This window comes from Pseudophryne corroboree, chromosome 6 (assembly GCF_028390025.1).
Source record: "Pseudophryne corroboree isolate aPseCor3 chromosome 6, aPseCor3.hap2, whole genome shotgun sequence".
Lineage (NCBI taxonomy): Eukaryota > Metazoa > Chordata > Amphibia > Anura > Myobatrachidae > Pseudophryne > Pseudophryne corroboree.
In genome coordinates this window covers 226,563,666-226,582,621 of record NC_086449.1, presented here as the reverse complement: position 1 = coordinate 226,582,621, position 18,956 = coordinate 226,563,666, and the positions used below count along the sequence as shown (strand labels likewise).

General features: G+C 47.4%; 1 protein-coding gene across 7 annotated transcripts in view; it reads right to left on the bottom strand.

Moving 5' to 3' along the window:
* AKAP13 (A-kinase anchoring protein 13) overlaps positions 1–18,956 on the bottom strand; it is a 532,570-nt gene that overhangs the window by 477,643 nt on the left and 35,971 nt on the right. For 6 of the 7 annotated variants that reach the window (XM_063925738.1, XM_063925741.1, XM_063925740.1 and 3 more), the window contains exon 2: positions 4,277–4,327. The exons of the other annotated variant lie outside the window; for it this stretch is intronic. The gene's annotated coding sequence lies outside the window, so the exon portion shown is untranslated. The remainder of the gene's footprint in view (positions 1–4,276; positions 4,328–18,956) is intronic. 7 annotated transcript variants of the gene reach the window in all.

Sequence of the window (18,956 nt, the reverse complement as noted above, 5' to 3'; positions counted from 1 at the left end):
GTATAAATGACTGCTTCTTAATGTTGTGTGACAGAGGTGTGATTACACTGTTAACCCCTGACTGTGTATTTATAGGACCATATGGAAGTACAGAGGCAGTTTCCTTCAAATAAACAGGACATCAGAAAGACTGCAATGGTGCCAGCTCAGTCGGTTTCATTGTTTGCTTTTGGCAGCATCTGCTTCCGCACAGTAAAGCAACAGATCTGGATAGTATTTGTAGGCAGCAACAAAAGTAATCAAGACATCTCAAAACTTATTTCCCAGGTCTGGATATTTTCATATAATAATTCCCGCATTATTAAGCTATTAAATACAATAATCTGGAGCTGTACCAGTCTGCAGTAAGAAAACTGAATAGTAAAAGAAAGACAGCGTTACTTTGTAAACAGACTTGTGACCAATATTTCCTCAGACAGGATCACCCAATTCCACCACTAGACTCTTTAGCAGAGACTAGTAAACAGAAAGAGACAATGGTGCATTTTCACAGCAGGTCTTCTACAGTGAAAGTGTCTTTCTTATAGAATGGAATACACACACTATTTTAGAAATATGCTAACTACTTCTCTTTCTTCCCCTGTCTATGTGTGAAAGTGATCGAGTGCAGGAGAGGGTCAAGAATGGGAAGAGGAAGACAGAGAGTAAGAGCTGTGTTCACCCCTAAATCACCCCCAACACTTCATAATTCCATCATTTCTGTGTGTGAAAACAGGTAGGAAAATTGCTGACCCAGCTTGGAAGACAAGACATACAGTACTTGCATGCATAAAGAAATCCTGGAAACATGGGCTGTTGGGATTGTGGGAGGACTGGATTTTGGTAACACGATTTGAGGGAGAAAGAGTGTTTGGGAGAGTGATTCAGCAGGCATTGTTTAAAGTTTAGTACAAAGCGGCGCCCTACTAATGTAGCCCAGAACAACAGAATGTACACTTTAGCACACACTAACCTAAACAACAATTCATTACTGCAGAGTTTACCATACTACGCCATTATAGTGCAGGTTTTAAGGATAGCCATGATTGAGCACAGGTTAATTAGTACCTCAGTCAATTTGACTTAAGCATGGATATGCTTAAAACCTGGACTGTAATGGCGGAGTTTCGGAAACTCTGCGTTACTGGATATTTTACATACAGCACAGGGATTTAATAGGAGAATACTATATAGATCATGATCTTTGGAGACACGATTTCAATTAATAAATTATATTTCAGCCATGATTTCCCAAAACGAGCTCAAATAAGTGGGGAGGAGGGATTTAACTGTCTCTGAAGAAACGAAACCCCCGATAGTGCCGGCTTTTGGAGATAACTGAAGTACCCCCTTCCTGGTATAAATTAGCCGTGGTAATCTACTGTGCCTAATTAAATTCCCCCTAAAAATTAGTCCATTAACAAATTAAAAACATTCTTTAACAAATAAATTCAACTTTACATTTAACAGCTCCAATGTATTATCATGCACAAACATAATTTCAACTTTAATTTGAAAACGTAAAGATAGATTAATCTTTTATTTATTTATTTTATTTTTTTACCCATACAGCACTGTATATTAATCCAGTCCTCAAGTACCACCGACATAAGTCATGTTTTCTCTATTTCTTTAATGCACAGGTGAGTTCCATTTTGCTGGGTCAGTAATTATCTTACCTTTTTTCACAGACAGACACCCTGGAAACATGACCTGTTGGTGGTACTTGAGGACTTGAGTTGAGAATCATTGCCGTAGCTTATCTAACCATATTACTCACATGCCATATGTTTATCATAAATGTCATTTTCATGAAGCAAACAACCTATTTTTTTCTTAAAACAACCTCATATAACAGGTACAGAAGGCAAAAATAAGTCTTGGAGGTCAAAGAGAGCAAACCTGGATTAAAAATGTACAAATGCAACAGAAGAACAGTAACAGAACTTATGTTTTAAAAGTATAAATGGCACATGTTTGAATAGTTTGCTCAGTTTATAATACAGCCTGCTGCACCAGTTATACCCCTTTCACACTGCCAATGCCGGATCCCACCCGGGAATTGGAAACGGGTCCTTCCCGGGTGGGATCCGGCATTGGCCGCTGCTGCGGGCTTCCCCCAACCCGGCAATATGCCGGGTGGGTTGCCATAGCAGCGGGGGGCGGAGTAGGTGCTGGGAGATGAGATCATCTCCGCGCCGCCTCTCCCTGCTGTAGTAAACGGGTCCCGGGACACATCGACCCGGGAGCCCGTTTACGCAGCCACTGACCCGGTATTCAACCCGGGTATAACACTGCTTTATTCCCGGGTTGAATTGCTTGGTCAGGCGACCCGCGATTTTGGCTATGCCCCTTTCACACCGCACGCCAACTTGGCAATATGCCGGGCCAATACCGGGTTATTTGTGCGGTGTGAAAGGGGTATAACTAAATAATACAGATTTACATTATTTCACACTTTGCAAGAGTAACTTAAAAACTTGCTTTTAGGCATATTTCATTTAAACTAAGCCAATGTAGTATTCGGCAGTAACACAAAGAACTGTGGGGCAGATGTATTAAGCTTGGAGAAGTGATAAAGCAGTGATAAGTGGCAGGTGATAACGCACCAGCCAATCATTATGGGTTTAAAAAAAATATATTTTTAAAAGGCAGTTAGGAGCTGATTGGCTGGTGCGTTATCACCTTCCACTTACCACTGTTTTATCACTTTTCCAGGTTTAATACATCTGCCCCTCTGTGAGACAGATTTTTTCTTATTTTTTTAGGGAAAAGTAGCTTGAAAGAAAAAAAATGATTTTAAAGAGGGTATGCACTAGGAAACAGTTGAATCAAACATTTTAGATTGTGAATTATCTACATAAGGAATGTTTAAAAAAGTGATAGGCTACAAACCTGACTATTATTCATGTATCATAAATGCAACAAAAAAGTCACAAGTGCCTTGAAATACAACAAAAATTGCTTTACTACTTTAAAGGGCTCATGCCAAATTATTAGTCACTTAACAGCCATTATAAGTCAGTGGCCTGATACCCTGCTAACACAGGGACATGATTCAGAGATGTACACAAACCCAATTTTGTTGGTTCCGGTATGAATGGTCGACCATGTTATGGTCGACAGTCATTAGGTCGACCACTATTGGTCGACATGGACACATGGTCGACACATGAAAAGGTCGACGAGTTTTTTTTATTTTTTTGGGTGTCGTTTTCTGCGTAAAGTGACGGGGAACCCCAATTAGTGCACCGATTCGCTCGCCATGCCTCGGGCAAGGTGCCTCGCTCCGCTACCGCTGCGTCGGCACAGATTACCATTCCCAATCGTAGTCCACGTGGATCGTAAAGTATGGAAAAGTTCCACAAAAGAAAAATAATGCGAAAAACTCATGTCGACCTTTTCATGTGTCGACCATGTGTCCATGTCGACCATGTCAATGTCGACCAATAGTGGTCGACCTAATGACTGTCGACCATAACATGCTTGACCATCTAAACGGATACCGATTTTGTTATGCAGTTGAGCGATTATTGTGAGTCTGCACATGCATCTATGGATCAAACCAAAGGATTTATTTGCAAAGCGATTGACAGCCTCTGTTTGGGGGAGGTAATGGGGAAGTTGCAGCAAGGATTCTGACGTGTAGCGAACGTTTTTTTTTTGTGGGTTTTTTTTTTTTTTTTAGGGGGGGGGGGTTACTAATTGCGACTGTTATTCTGTATGCACTTACAATGGCTCCGGCGTCTTACTTCATGTGGCTACACTGCGCGCCTATATGGCTACTCAGATATTAGTATATTTTTGCACCATCGCTGCAAACACATTCACAGCTGTTATCTTTAATTTTTTGCATGTGGCTATCTTCTGGCTCTTCTACTTAAACACTGCAAAAGGTCCCTTAAAAGAACCAATGCTAGAGAAGACTGGAGGTGAGAACTTTGAATCAGAGTAATTGAAGAGGCATTTTACATATTCCTAGTACTTTAAGTTGTGTTTGCAAATGTCACAGTATTGCAGAAAACATGAAAAAAACACTTGCACATAAATACAGCAATACCAACACGTATGTGCCTTCCTAACGCTACAGCACGCATTATTACATAAACTATATCACAAGTTTCACTTAATAAACATATCATTATCATTGACCTTGCATGGCAGTATTTTGCTTTTCAACAGTTCATTATCTCACAAGAAACAAATTGTTTCAAATCATCTTTATTTTATTTCAATCCAGAATTTGAAAATGATTATTTTTTTAAAATGTACATACTGTACCAAGGAAATCTCTTACCTGTTCTGTGTTGGAAGCACAGTAAAGGATAATTCTTAAATATTTAAATATCTAAGGGAAAAAATAGAAAATGAACAGAGCATTAGCGTGGATACAGGGCAGCAAAGCCATAAGTAGCTCACTAGTGCTAGAATTTCCTGATAAGGCTGTAGAGTTTCTGTGCCCGGGAAAGTTGACGTGATAGACACATTTGTACATAAGTGCAAAGGTCAGAATATTCTACACATACTGCATGTCGCACCTTGTGAACACAATTTTACATGAAAAGACATGAAATGTACTATTGTACAATTACAGAGCAAGCCACATTCTATACTGAATACCTTCTGAAAATTGCAGGCATCAGGTACATTGCATATTTCACTACTGATGTCATCGTCATCTTTAGCTGTAATTTGCTCTTAATCTCATTTAAGGTCTATAAATCGTGAAGTACCAATGTTTTTGGAGCAGTTAATCCTGCTGTCCGCTGGATTCCTAAAATAACTGGGCAGTGTATAAGTTCAAAAGAGACTGCCTGCCAAAATGATGGAGATAAAATATAATCATGTGGAAGCTAACAGGAAAAAAGGAATGAAAAACAACCAGACACAATTTAACCTTTACATGTTGTGTTCAAAATGTGAACCTAATCCCCACGCTTTTATTTACTAGACTAGAGTCTTTCTGTTTGCATGTACATACACTATGGCATTAATACAGCCACGCAGCTGGTACTTTGTACAACAAGGATAAAACCAAGCATGGACATAATTCTTTTCTTTATATATTTCTCTCTGCTGGAGGATACTAGGAGTCATGAGGATGTAATGATGCTAATGAGTTAGCATACAGTACCAATAGGTTTAATACATGGTCAATTAGAGGAATTATGCTACAGTTTGACCTCAAAGCACAATCCTAAAAGCGGGTACACACTAAAACGACTGGGATTAAGGCCGACAGGACGACCGGTGTAAAGATACATCAGTCCCCGTACATACAGAACGATAAAGCGTACAACCGTGCGATATATATTTACCAATGACCTATGGGAGCGCGCAATCATAGGTACACACCACAGTGTATGGACAATACTGTACGTCGCTCCAATCCGTGGAATCAGATGACATATCGCCTAGTGTGTACTCACCCTTAGTGATAAAAGTGATAAAAGTGAAGTGAGCCAGTGGAGAAGTTGCCCATGGCAACCAGTCAGCATTGACGTAACATTTATAATTTGCATACTATAAAAGCATACAGAGCATCTGATTGGTTGCCATGGGCAACTTTCCCTCTTTTATAACTGCTTCGTACATGTCCCCAAGGCTTTGTACAATATGATTAAATCAGCACTGGGAGATTTTATGATTATTGAGATACTTGATCTTCTTTGTTACATTTGTACAGAGAAGTAGAATATCACGTATGTGCTACTCTTGCATATCTTCTATCCCCAAGGCCAGTAAACGTGTATACAGTGTTGGTAGCAACTCCAGGCACATTTTCTCTCACCACAAAGAGAGCGAAATGACTGCATAGGAATGGAGAGAGTTAAACCTCCTGTGAGGGGTGGACCTAACTGTTAGGAAAAGTACAGCCCATGGTAGAGAGGGAAGGGTTCAGTATATATAGGGACTTGGTCTCGCTTGCTGCTGAATTGCCTTCTGGTGAGTGCTGCATTGCAGAGTCACTAGACCGTTTAGCTAGTTAATTAATTTTAGCATTTGCATTGCACTGTGTACTTGTTTGCCACCCTCCTTTTCATTTCCACACTCTGTTTGGATGATGGCCGCCTCTCGCCCCCCGCCGTGCCGCCGAGACCCCAGCTCGCTACTGCTCATCAGGCGGTGAGGCTGGGCCGGCTGGCCCAGCTGCCTGCTACCCGTCTTCCGGGGCCGACACGGGCGCCGGTGCGGCGGTGGCTCGGCGGACTCGGTCTTCCTTGCCGCTGGTTTCCGGTCCGGTGTTACCGGCCGGCCGCGGGCGGCGGGGAGGGCTGGGAGTACGGGGGAGACGCCCGGAGGTGGCCGGGCATCGGCCTTCACCTCCGGCTATAGAGTTTGAGGCACCGTTGCCGGGTACGGGCGCCCGCGAGTGTGCGCATGCGCGCCAGGTCGGGCGGCCGATGGAGGCTTCCAGTCCGTCTCCCCTCTCATCCCCCTTGTCGCGGCCGCGAGGTGGTGCCGGGCGAGGGGGGCGGAGTGGGTGGATGGCGGCGGCGAGTCGGATGAGGCCTGTCGCGGGGTCTCGTCCAACGGTCCTTTCAGGTGGGCCCAGTGGTGGAAGGAGAGTGGCGGGAAGCGGCGGGCCGCACGCACGCCCGCCCGCGCTCTCAGCCAGTGGCGCCGTTCGCACGCAGCGGCGCCGCCAGTGTCCTCATCTCCCCTGCTGCCTCCCTTGCAGCCGGAGTCCGGCGGGGAGCGGCGGTGGGGGGGACGTACTAGGGGCGAACACGGCAGCATTGAGCCCCGCCGAGGCGCCTTCCCAGCAGACGGAGAGAGCTCCGGCCTGCGGGGGGAGGGCGCGCGCGGGGGGGGGGCGGTAGTAGCCGGAGCAGCGCTAGTGAGGGCCAGCAGGCTCAGGTTAGGGTAGGTGACTGGTGGGGGACCACGCCACTTGTGGTCAGGGGGGCCAGCAGTTCCCCAGCGGGCCAGGCGGAGCATTGGCCGTCGGGTCCCCTGTTGGCGCCTGCCGGGCAGGGAGGCGTGCGCCGGCATCTGCGGGGGCTCCCGCGGGTGCCGGCTGTGACTTTTGGGGAGGTCAGGACCCCTCCGGTGAGTTGGCGTCAGCTCTGTCGACGGTGGTGGCAGCATTGGGCCCGTTGGCCGCTGCCGCATCCCCGGGGACAGCAAGGCGTCCCGGCGCGCGCGCGGAAGCAAGGGCGTCCGGTGCGCGGCCCGGGTCGGCGGCTCAGCGAATTGCTCGCGCTTGACGTGATCTGGGGGCAGCCACGGCGCAGCTGGGACACCGTCCAGTGCGGGCCGAGCATGCGCCGGGAGTGGTTTCCGGGTCCTGTGCTCTGTCTTCTTCTTCAGGTGATCGCAGAGAAGTTGAGGTGGTTGGGAGCGACGAGGAGGATTTCGAAGTTTCCACACCGGAGGATTCCCAGTCCGAGCAGTCGAAAGCGTCAGGTGAGGTTGAGCAGTCTGGCTCCAGCACGCGCTCCAGTTCTCTCAGTTCCTGAGACGAAGTATGCCAAGAGGGCGGCGGGGCAGCAGGAGACGCGGAAGAGACGCAAGCGGCTTAGCGAGGACGCTCGCAGGGCCAAGAAGCGCCGCGATTTGCCGGGAGTAGTACACTGCGATTACACGGCCGTGTTGAGGGGGTTGCGGGATAGTTGCCGTAGGAAGATCTGCAGGAGTGATTACGTTGATATGTTCGTCCTTACTAAGGACGCGAAGAAGGACTATAAGTCAGCGGCAGCTAAGGGGGGCATCGTAGCTGAAGCTTTCCGTACTTTCGACAACTGGCTGGCCGGTTTTTGCGTCTTTGCGGCGTGTTACCTGGAAGATAGGCCTGACGGACATATGAACGTCATACGATACCTGCACTTGATACACGATATGCAGCGCACATCGTCAGGCATCGAGTGGCGGATGTATGACGAGAAATTCCGGGAGAAGCAGGACTGCTTGCAGGTTACTGACTTTGGTTGCAAAGACGTGGAAGTCTGGCTCCAGGTCACCCGGACTTCTCAACCCGCAAGGGAGCCCCGGAATCCGGGGGCGGACGGGCAACGCGCAGGGTCGTCCGCCCAAGGGAGCGGCGCGGACGGCGGAGCGGGCAAGACGGGTAGATGGGCCAGCCGCGGGGGAGGGCAGGCCGCCGCGAAAGGGAAGTGCTTCGCATTTAACAATGCGTCCTGTTCCTTCGGCAAGCAGTGTCGGTTTCGACATTTGTGCTTCCAATGTGGCGGCTCCCACCCAGCCTCTACCTGTTTTAAAGGCAATCGCCAAGGTGTGCGGGGTAAGCAAAGCTACGCAAGACCCGGCGCGAGCGGGATCGCTCCACAGGGCACCAACGCCAATTAATTTGGACGCCATGGCCAAATGGTTGGATTGGTATCCAAATAGTACGGACGCTCAGTTTTTGTTTCAGGGTTTTAAGTTTGGTTTTTGCTTGCCTGTTGCGAGCGATGTATCGGTCCGGGCTCTCCGGAATCTTCAGTCCGCTCACTCCTTGCAGTCGGTTCTGCGCGAGAAAGTGGATAAGGAGGTACGGCTGGGTAGGATGGAGGGCCCGTTTAGCTCCCCCCCGGTGGATGACTTGGTCATCTCCCCAGTGGGGGTTGTCCCCAAGAAGACTCCAGGTGCCTTTCGGCTCATTCAGCATCTCTCTTACCCATCGGGGTCGTCGGTCAATGACGCGATACCACCGGCTCATTGCTCAGTGGTGTACCAGTCATTTGATGAGGCGCTAGAGTTGGTCCGTAGTTACGGCCCTGGGGCCCTGATGGCTAAGATCGATGTGGAATCCGCGTTTCGGTTGCTCCCGTTGCACCCAGACTCATTCCATTTTATGGGTTTTCGGATCGGAGCGGAGTATTTCATCGACAAATGTTTGCCGATGGGATGTTCCGTTTCCTGCTCGTTTTTTGAACGGTTTAGCACATTTTTACATTGGTGCGTGGAGTCTTCGTCAGGGGGTCATGGAGTTGCGCATTACCTCGATGATTTCCTGTGTGTGGGACCGGCGAATTCGCCGCGCTGCAGCGACTTGCTGTTCAGCATTCGAGCGCCGTTTTTTCACTTTGGCGTTCCTGTGGCCGAGGATAAAACGGAGGGGCCGGTTTCCTGTTTATCGTTCTTGGGGATCGAAATCGACACGGTAGCGGGATCGTGTCGCCTTCCTCAGGCCAAGGTTGCGAAGCTACGCAAAAGTTATTTGCCAGTTCGTAAGGTCGCGCAAAGTCACGCTGCGGCAGGCGCAGTCCTTGATAAGCCTTTTGAACTTTGCTTGTCGGGTAATCCCGATGGGCAGGGTTTTCAGCCGAAAGCTGGAGGGGGTGACGGCGGGGTGTGCCAGGCCGCATCATTTCATCCGCTTGTCCTCCGAGATTAAGAGGGATTTGGCCGTATGGGCCTCGTTCCTGGGGGATTTCAACGGGGTGCGGATCTGGCGGGCCCCAACGGTCGACAGCGCTAGGTTACAGCTGTTTACCAATGCGGCGGGTTCCTCTGGGTTCGGTTGCTACCTAGAGGGATCTTGGGGCGTGGCCTCGTGGCCTGAGGAATGGCATCGCGAAGGTTTCACTAAGGACCTTTTGCTGCTGGAGCTTTTCCCCATTATGGTGGCGCTGGAGGTTTGGGGCGATCGTCTGGCTCATCGCAGCATTTTGTTTAGATCGTGACAATCTGGGCGTGGTGCATGCGATCAATAACCAGAGGGCGAAGTCGCTAGTGGTTCTGAGAGTGCTTGGGCGATTGCTGCTGACATGCTTGCATAAGAATGTATGGTTCCGCGCGCAGCATGTGCCAGGTCTTGAGAACGGAATTGCCGACGCGTTGTCCCGCGGTCAGTGGGAGAGATTTCGTTTGTTGGCACCCGAGGCCGATGAGCAGGGGTTTCAATGTCCCGGTTATGTCTGGCAGGTGATCGGACCGGACTGGAGGGTCTAGCGATGCGGTCAGTGGCTCCGAACACGCTCAAGGCTTACGGTCAAGCTTGGAGCGAGTGGGAAGAGTTTGTCCGAGGACGCAGTCAAGAAGGTAAGAGCGGGCATCGGATGATGCTTTCTTTTATTTGGCACCTGTTTGTCACGGGTAGGTCGAGAGCGGTGGTGTCCCGGTACTTAGCAGGGATTTCGTTCTTTAATAAAATCAAGGGTGTACCTGACGTGACAAAGAGCGGGCTTCTGGTTAAGGCGATGAAGGGGTGGGCACGCGTGGCGCCAAAGCCGCCTGATAGGCGGCCCATCGATGCGGCCTTGCTACCGGCTGTCATCAAGGCGGTTGGCGGTATCGCGTCATCTATTTTTTAATCGCTTTTGTTTCGGTTGGCGTTCTCAATGGCTTACCACGGAGCCTTTCGGGTTTCGGAGCTAATAGCACCATCTAAGCGGGCGGACTCGCGCATGCTTCTGGATGACGTGGTGGTGGGTGAGAGGTCCTTGCTGTGCAGATTGCGTCGCTCTAAGACGGACCAAGTAGGTAGAGGTCGATGGGTCACCTTGAGGTTGGCATCGAAATATGCAGCGGTTCGGCCCGGTGGGCGGGGGTCGTGGTTGCTGCATTATGACGGTTTACCCTTGACGAAATATCCATTTCGTTGGATGCTGGGTCGCTGTCTGGCGAGCTTTGGCCTTTCACCCGCTGCTTTCGGTACGCATTCCTTCCGAATCGGGGAAGCGACGTCGGCTGCGTCGGCAGTGCTTTCCGTGGCGGAAATCCAGGCAGTGGGGCGATGGAAGTCGTCGAGTTACAGACGATATATTCGCCCAGTGCCATGAGTTGTTTGGTTGATTAACGGTGCTGTTTATTAGTAGTTGTATAAGTTCATGTTGTAAAGTTCAGTACGTCCTTGTGTAGTGTGTCTGTTTGTCTCCCCTGTTTATCCTACTCAGGGATTAGCTACTCGCCACAGCTGGCAGCGGGGGTCTGGAGTTCTTTTGCGAACAATTTTCTGCCAAATTCAAGTCTCCGTGTCATTATTTCTTGGTATTAAAGGTACTGAATGCTTTACTTTTTGAATAAGGGGTCCACACATTATCATTAGGAGGTTTAGGAGAGCGAAATGACTGCATAGGAATGGAGAGAGTTAAACCTCCTGTGAGGGGTGGACCTAACTGTTAGGAAAAGTACAGCCCATGGTAGAGAGGGGAGGGTTCAGTATATATAGGGACTTCTAGGCCAGCTTGGTCTCTCTTGCTGCTGAATTGCCTTCCCGCCCTCCCTCCCTGTTTGGTAGAGGTTCTGGCACGGAGTGCCTTGGCTTTGAATTGTTAGTATGGTTATCGTTAGCTATTTGTTGGCGGAAAAGAACGGCAGGTTGTAGTTTGTCTTGTTAGTTGCAGTGATTTACAGTTTGGTGTGGTTTAGGTGCACTCACCTCCATTGACTTTTAAGGCCGCTAGACCACCCGTCAGGGGGCAGCGTCATCACCCATCAGGGTGGGTAGTCAGCGTGGAGGTCTGAGTCGGGCACCTATTACCTATTTTATGGTTTGTGTTAAATTAGGATCGTTTGGAATTTTAAGGTTTTGAGGTTATCGTCAGTTTGAATATAGCCGTTCTTTTTTCTGCCACCATATGCCGGCTGAATCGGCATGTTAACTAAAATTTTCACTTTACAGGTTTTTCTAATGGTTAGGGTACAATAAATAGCTAACAATTTTCTGCCAAATTCAAGTCTCCGTGTCATTATTTCTTGGTATTAAAGATACTGAATGCTTTACTTTTTGAATAAGGGGTCCACACATTATCATTAGGAGGTTTATGATCTGCTCACCTGCACAAGACCTGAAATACTGTAAAGGGACCCATACATTACACTGTGCAAAGCAATAGAGAACAAATATGGGGGAGATTAAATCTTCTAAAGTGGACAAATGGCAATGTTCCCCACAGTTATCAATCATATTCTAATTATCTAGTACACTGAATTAAAAGCAAGTAAGACTCTGATTATTTGCTACAGGCAACTTCTCCACTTGTCCTCTTTAAGTTTGATATATCTTCTCCAGCATGTGGAATGATGCACAAAAACTGAACCGTTACAATGATCACTCTCTCCTGCTGAAGGTAGAACAGTTGTTCAAAGGGCAATCACATTAGTCACTCAGTGGCATTTGCATAGCTAGCAATGGAATGCTAAAGAAAGGGATAGGACTCTATGCCAGGACCCGAACTAGCCCCATACATGAGAACTTTTGCTAGCATGCACTGACCACAACAAAGTTTCAACAAGAGATAAAAACAGCTAGAGACATTAAGTGCATCCGTGCCCGTCTGAATGACCAACATAATAGTAGGCTATTACAAAATACTTTCCCAGTGGTTTTGTTGCCCTAGTCTGCTGGTTAAAATGTACCCTAGAGTTCCTAATACTTGTTGAAGATTCATGGCAGCCGTTGGAAGCCCCCTTTACATATGGTGGGAATGTCTCCTTCTGCAACCTTTTTGGCGAAAGGCAAGAGAAACAGCCAGTCTCATTCTTAACGAAGACTTGCCCTTATGCCTTAGTTTTTGGCTTTTGAATTTCCTTCGGAGCCCACAATCGCAATACAAAAAGACACTACTTTGACATATTCTTAGTGCCTCTAAGGCAGTCAATTCCTGTACACTGGAAGTCTGTCACTGTCCACACCATGACTGATGGTGTGCCCGTTTAGAACACTATAACACTATATGATTATGGATGACCTGATCTCCTCATTGGCCTCTAAAAACCAGGCCTCTACAGCGACTTGGTACCCCCTGGCTGGTATATAAGGAGTCCAATCACTATAAATCACTACTATAGGTGGAAATGTGAAACTGGCTTGGCATCTATGGTCCCACACCAAGCCTAATCTGCCAAACAGTATCCATGAGGGAGATTTGGGTGGAGGGTGGAGCGGGGGGGGGGGGGGGGGGGGGTTGGAGGTGTTACCATGTTGGACAAAAGCTTATGGGACTAGACATTGGTGAATTGGTCTGTCCACAATGAATGACTACTACACAGCTTGCATCAGATGCATTTATTATATAATGTATATCAAGTCTACATTATTTTTAGAACACAAATTTGATGATTTATAAATAATGACAGCAATTATTAAAAAAGACACACCTGCCTCTCTTCTAAGAACAGTCCTATGTGTCATGATAATTTCCCCATTTGAGCAGGCAAGGATAATTATCAACATTTTCAAGGTAGTTATGCATGAGACAAGTCATGACTAAGTTACAATAAAACCAATGCAGAACTCTGCACTACATTATCTATGCCTCTAATATGCTGTATCACTGTAGCCTGCAAGGCTTTTGGGGAGGAGGAGAAGACTACACTAAACTGTAGGTTACTCTGTAAAGATTATCTTGATAACGTTATTATGTGCTCACATAGTAATCTTATGGTACAAAAAGTATTGACACTAGCTAGTACAGAGAAAGAAAACATAATGCACTTTAAGGGCCGCATGGGTAGATTTCAGAAGGGCCCCACATTACTTAATGCGTTTTGTTAGATTTCTAAAAAGCTGATCAAGGGGAGCCAAGCTAATTGATTTGGCAATCCATGTTTTTTTGTCCGGACAATATAGCTTCATAGGTTAAGAACTCATGATCTTAATACATAATTCCTTTGAATAAATGTCGTTTTTAGAGCATTAGATGAGAGAATACTTGTGCTCTCTGTTTCAATGTCACTTAAAATGCCTGAAATGGTCTGAGCGGGAGATCCCTCCGTTACTTGGTTTGGACTCATGCACTCCTGTAGGACTTGTCAAGTCCTTATGAGTTTCCCATTTAGATGAATATGAAGCTCACTGGATAGATAATCCTTCAGACCTATTTGAAAATAAAAACCTGCACTAAGCAGGATAGGAGGTTCCCTGCTTGACCCACTGCAGCCATTGGCCATCCACTGGATCAGAGGACCACATGTAAGTGGGCTGCTCTTGTTTTTCTTGCATAATTCATCCCAAAATCGCACATTTTAAACTGTGACAACTCTCACTCCTACTTTGTTATTTGCTTATTTTCTATGTTTTGGTGTTTTACTACAAGCCAAATAAAGTTTATTTACAACTTAATAACCTTAGCAACAAGCACATGATATGCATAAGATAAAGTAAACTTTAGTTTCAGAAATATTTATAGAACGAAGTGGATGGCAAATTGTATGCACTATTAAAATGGCACCGATGGCATTTTCTGTGATAGCCACTGTGTTCAGCGGTTGGCGGTCATTAGGTCAACATGAGTTAGGGCGACATACATTGGGTTGACCACGTTTGGTCGACATGCATTAGGTCGACATGAGTTTTTCACAATATTTTCCATTTTTTGACCTTTTTCATACTTCCACGTGGACTACAATTGGGAACGGTAACTTACGCCGAGCGCAGCGGTAGCGGAGCGAAACACCTTGCCCAAATGCGAGGGGACACGGTGCACTAATCGGGGTTCCCCCAAAAAAAGTAAAAAACCTCATGTCAACCTTTTTCCAGTTCGACCTAGCACATGTCGATCTAATGACCATGTCAACCTAGTGATCATGTCGACCAAACGTGGTCGAACCAATGTATGTCGACCTAATGAACCACACCCGTGTTCAGCAGCAGTTATTTTACAGCTTACAGTAAGTAACCAATACTTCAGATGCTTATGTTCAACTACCTACAGTGTAAAATCAAGGAGAAAATATTAAGATAGCAAACAGACTGAATTTACCTCTTGACTGCTGCAGAGACAGTATTGATTTGTCTTTTTTTCCCAATAAATAGGCGCAAAAAATGCCATGTTAAAAATAGCTTCCCAGCAAACCACCCTGGCAGGATTCAACCACTTTCCAAATGAATAGGGAACCTTCAAGGTCTACTCCCTACAAAGACATTTACAGGATACAAATTCAGAAGGCAAGTACCAATTATCCTTTGGCCACAACACAGTCGTAAACAAAAGGGTTCTGACTCAAAAGGAGAATACTGGGAGCTGTGCCAGGCTCTTGCACACACAGATTAGCGTATTTACCGTTTGGTTTTAAGGGCAGGAACATATCATTTCTCACACTTGGTTGTCATGGTGGTCCTTTCAGACCAGTGCCTCAAAGTTTATGTATTCCCACAAAAATATGATTTGTTTTATTTAACTAAGAGATTTAAAAAAAAAAACCCTCCGGAATACTTGTAGTGCTTTTCAGACGGAATCCTTTACAAGAGCTGAGATTTTACAAGGTTTCCTGCTATAATATTCTCTATGCAATAAACTAATATATATCAGAGAAGCATGCACTTCCAGAAAAAAAAACAAGTATTGTATTCCTAATGTACCTCTTGTCACAAGTATTTAACTCCAAGCCTTAGAATTAGCTGCTGTATTTGGAATCTGTTAAAACCTCACAAAAAATAGGATTTTAATACCTACCGGTAAATCCTTTTCTCCTAGTCCGTAGAGGATGCTGGGGACTTCAAAAGGACCATGGGGTATAGACGGGATCCGCAGGAGACATGGGCACACTATAAGACTTTGAATGGGTGTGAACTGGCTTCTCCCTCTATGCCCCTCCTCCAGACCTCAGTTATAGGAACTGTGCCCAGGGAGACGGACATTTCGAGGAAAAGGATTTTTGTTAAACTAAGGGTGAGATACATACCAGCTCACACCACAACACACCGTACAATTGGATTACTAGGAATACCAGATAATAAGATTTTAAACCTACCGGTAAATCTTTTTCTCCTAGTCCGTAGAGGATGCTGGGGACTCCGTAAGGACCATGGGGTATTGACGGGCTCCGCAGGAGACATGGGCACTCTAAGACTTTAGATGGGTGTGAACTGGCTCCTCCCTCTATGCCCCTCCTCCAGACCACCGTTAAAGAACTGTGCCCAGAGGAGACAGACAGTACGAGGAAAGGATTTTTGTTAATCTAAGGGCGAGATACATACCAGCCCACACAATCCACACCGTACAACATGGAATATACGAAACCAGTTACCAGTATGAAACAAAACAGCATTAGCCAGAGACTGATCTCAACTGTAACATAACCCTTATGTAAGCAATAACTAGTGTTCACTCTAGGCTGTTTTAGCAGGGCGCCGCGCCCTGCCCATTTTTTAACAGGCAAAACCCGCCCTGCCCCTTTTGCGGCACCCTGCTAGAACAGCCGCCCGCTCCCTGCCCTCCCGGCGTGTATAGATGCCGTGCGCATGCGCGCGGCATCCATTCACGCATTGGGAGAGGGCTGGGGGAAGCCCAGCACCTCCGCCCCCAACAGTGACGTCGCCGGCCACAGACGCTCTCTATAGTAGCGTCTGTGGGCCGCACCGCCCCCTAAAATGACGGAGGCGTGGCCACGCCCCCTAATTTGCATGGCCGTGCCCCCATTTCGGGCGCGCGCACGGCTTCGCCGGGCGCGCACACATATGCCCCCGGAGTCCGGCGCCCTGCCCCTTTTCACTCCTAGAGTGAACACTAAATAACTATATACAGGCCTTGCATAAATAGTGCACACAGGGACGGGCGCCCAGCATCCTCTACGGACTAGGAGAAAAAGATTTACCGGTAGGTTTAAAATCTTATTTTTTCTAACGTCCTAGAGGATGCTGGGAACTCCGTAAGGACCATGGGGATTATACCAAAGCTCCAGACCGGGCGGGAGAGTGCGGATGACTCTGCAGAACCGATTGAGCAAACATGAGGTCCTCATTAGCCAGGGTATCAAACTTGTAGAACTTTGCAAAAGTGTTTGAACCCGACCAAGTAGCTGCTCGGCAAAGCTGTAATGCCGAGACACCTCGGGCAGCCGCCCAAGAAGAGCCCACCTTCCTAGTGGAATAGGCCTTTACCGAATTAAGTAACGGCAATCTAGCCGTAGAATGAACCTGCTGAATCGTGTTACAGATCCAGCGAGCAATAGTCTGTTTGGAAGCAGGATTTCCAATCTTGTTGGAAGCATACAGGACAAACAGAGCCTCCGTTTTCCTAACAAGAGCCGTTCTGGCGACATAAATTTTCAAAGCTCTTACGACATTGACAGATTTTGGCACCGTGACGGTATCCGTAGCCACAGGCACCACAATAAGTTGATTTATGTGAAACGAAGAAACCACCTTCGGCAAGTCCTCAATTCCGCTCTATCCACATGGAAAATCAAATATGGGCTCTTGTGAGACAAAGCCGCCAATTCCGACACCCGTCTGGCGGATGCCAAGGCCAAAAGCATGACCACTTTCCAAGTGAGAAATTTCAGCTCGACCTTCCGCAAAGGTTCAAACCAGTGAGACATAAGAAAGTGTAACACCACGTCAAGATCCCACGGTGCCACGGGTGGCACAAACGGAGGATGGATATGCAGCACTCCCTTCACGAAAGTCTGAACTTCAGGAAGGGTGGGCAATTCTTTTTGAAAGAAAATAGATAAAGCTGAAACCAGCACTTTGATGGAACCCAATTTCAGGCCTGCATCCACGCCTGCCTGCAAAAAATGGAGGAAACGACCCAGCTGAAACTCCTCCGTATGAGCTTTCTTGGCTTCACACCACGACACATATTTTCTCCAAATATGGTGATAATGCTTCGCCGTGACCTCCTTTCTATCCTTAAGGAGAGTGGGGAGGACTTCCCCGGGAATACTCTTTCGAGCTAGGATTTGGCGTTCAACCTCCACGCCGTCAAACGCAGCCGCGGTAAGTCTTGAAATACGCATGGACCCTGCAGCAACAGGTCCTCTCTGAGAGGAAGCGACCAAGGATCTTCTATAAGCAATTCCTGAAGATCCGGATACCAGGCCCTCCGTGGCCAATCTGGAACAACGAGTACTGCCGGAATACTCGTTCGTCTTATGATCCTCAACACTTTTGGAATGAGAGGAAGTGGAGGGAACACATATACCGACTGAAACACCCACGGAGTTACCAGGGCGTCCACTGTACTGGCTTGGGGGTCCCTTGACCTGGAACAATACCTCGGAAGCTTCTTGTTGAGGCGAGACGCCATCATGTCTATTTGAGGAATTCCCCAACGCCTTGTCACTTCTGCAAATACCTCTTGATAAAGAGCCCACTCTCCTGGATGGAGATCGTGTCTGCTGAGGAAGTCTGTTTCCCAGTTGTCCACGCCCGAAAGGAAGACTGCTGACAGAGCGCTCACGTGCTTTTCCGCCCAGCGGAGAACTCTTGTGGCCTCCGCCATCGCCGCTCTGCTCTTTGTTCCGGCCTGGCGGTTTACGTATGCCACCGCTGTTACGTTGTCCGACTGAATCAGGACAGGTAGACACCAAAGAAGGTGTTCCGCTTGCAGAAGGCCGTTGTAAATGGCTCTTATCTCCAGAACGTTTATGTGGAGACAAGTTTCCTGGCTTGACCATTTTCCCTGGAAACTTCTTCCTTGTGTGACTGCTCCCCAGCCTTGGAGACTTGCATCCGTGGTCAGCAGGACCCAATCCTGGATCCCGAACCTGCGTCCCTCTAGAAGGTGAGAACTTTGGAGCCACCACAGGAGAGATATTCTGGTCCTGGAAGATAGACTTATTTTCCGGTGCATGTGCAGGCGAGACCCGGACCAATTGTCCAGCAGGTCCCACTGAAACATTCGGGCATGAAACCTGCCAAACGGAATGGCTTCGTAAGCCGCAACCATCTTCCCTAGCACGCGAGTGCATTGATGAATCAACACTCTTGCCGGTGTCAGAATCTCCTTGACCATGCATTGGATTTCCAGAGCTTTTTCCGCTGGAAGAAACGCTCTGCAGTTCCGTGTCCAGGATCATGCCCAAGAAGGGCAGCCGAGTTGTCGGAATCAACTGAGACTTTGGCAAATTCAGAATCCAACCATGATGTTGCAGAACCGTCAGGGAGAGTTCTACATTTTTTAGCAATTGCTCCCTTGATCTCGCCTTTATCAGGAGTTCGTCCAAGTACGGGATAATTGTGAAACCTTGCTTGCGCAGGAGTACCATCATTTCCGCCATCACCTTGGTGAAGACCCTCGAGGCCGTGGAAAGCCCAAATGGCAACGTCTGAAATTGGTAATGATAATCCTGCACCGCAAATC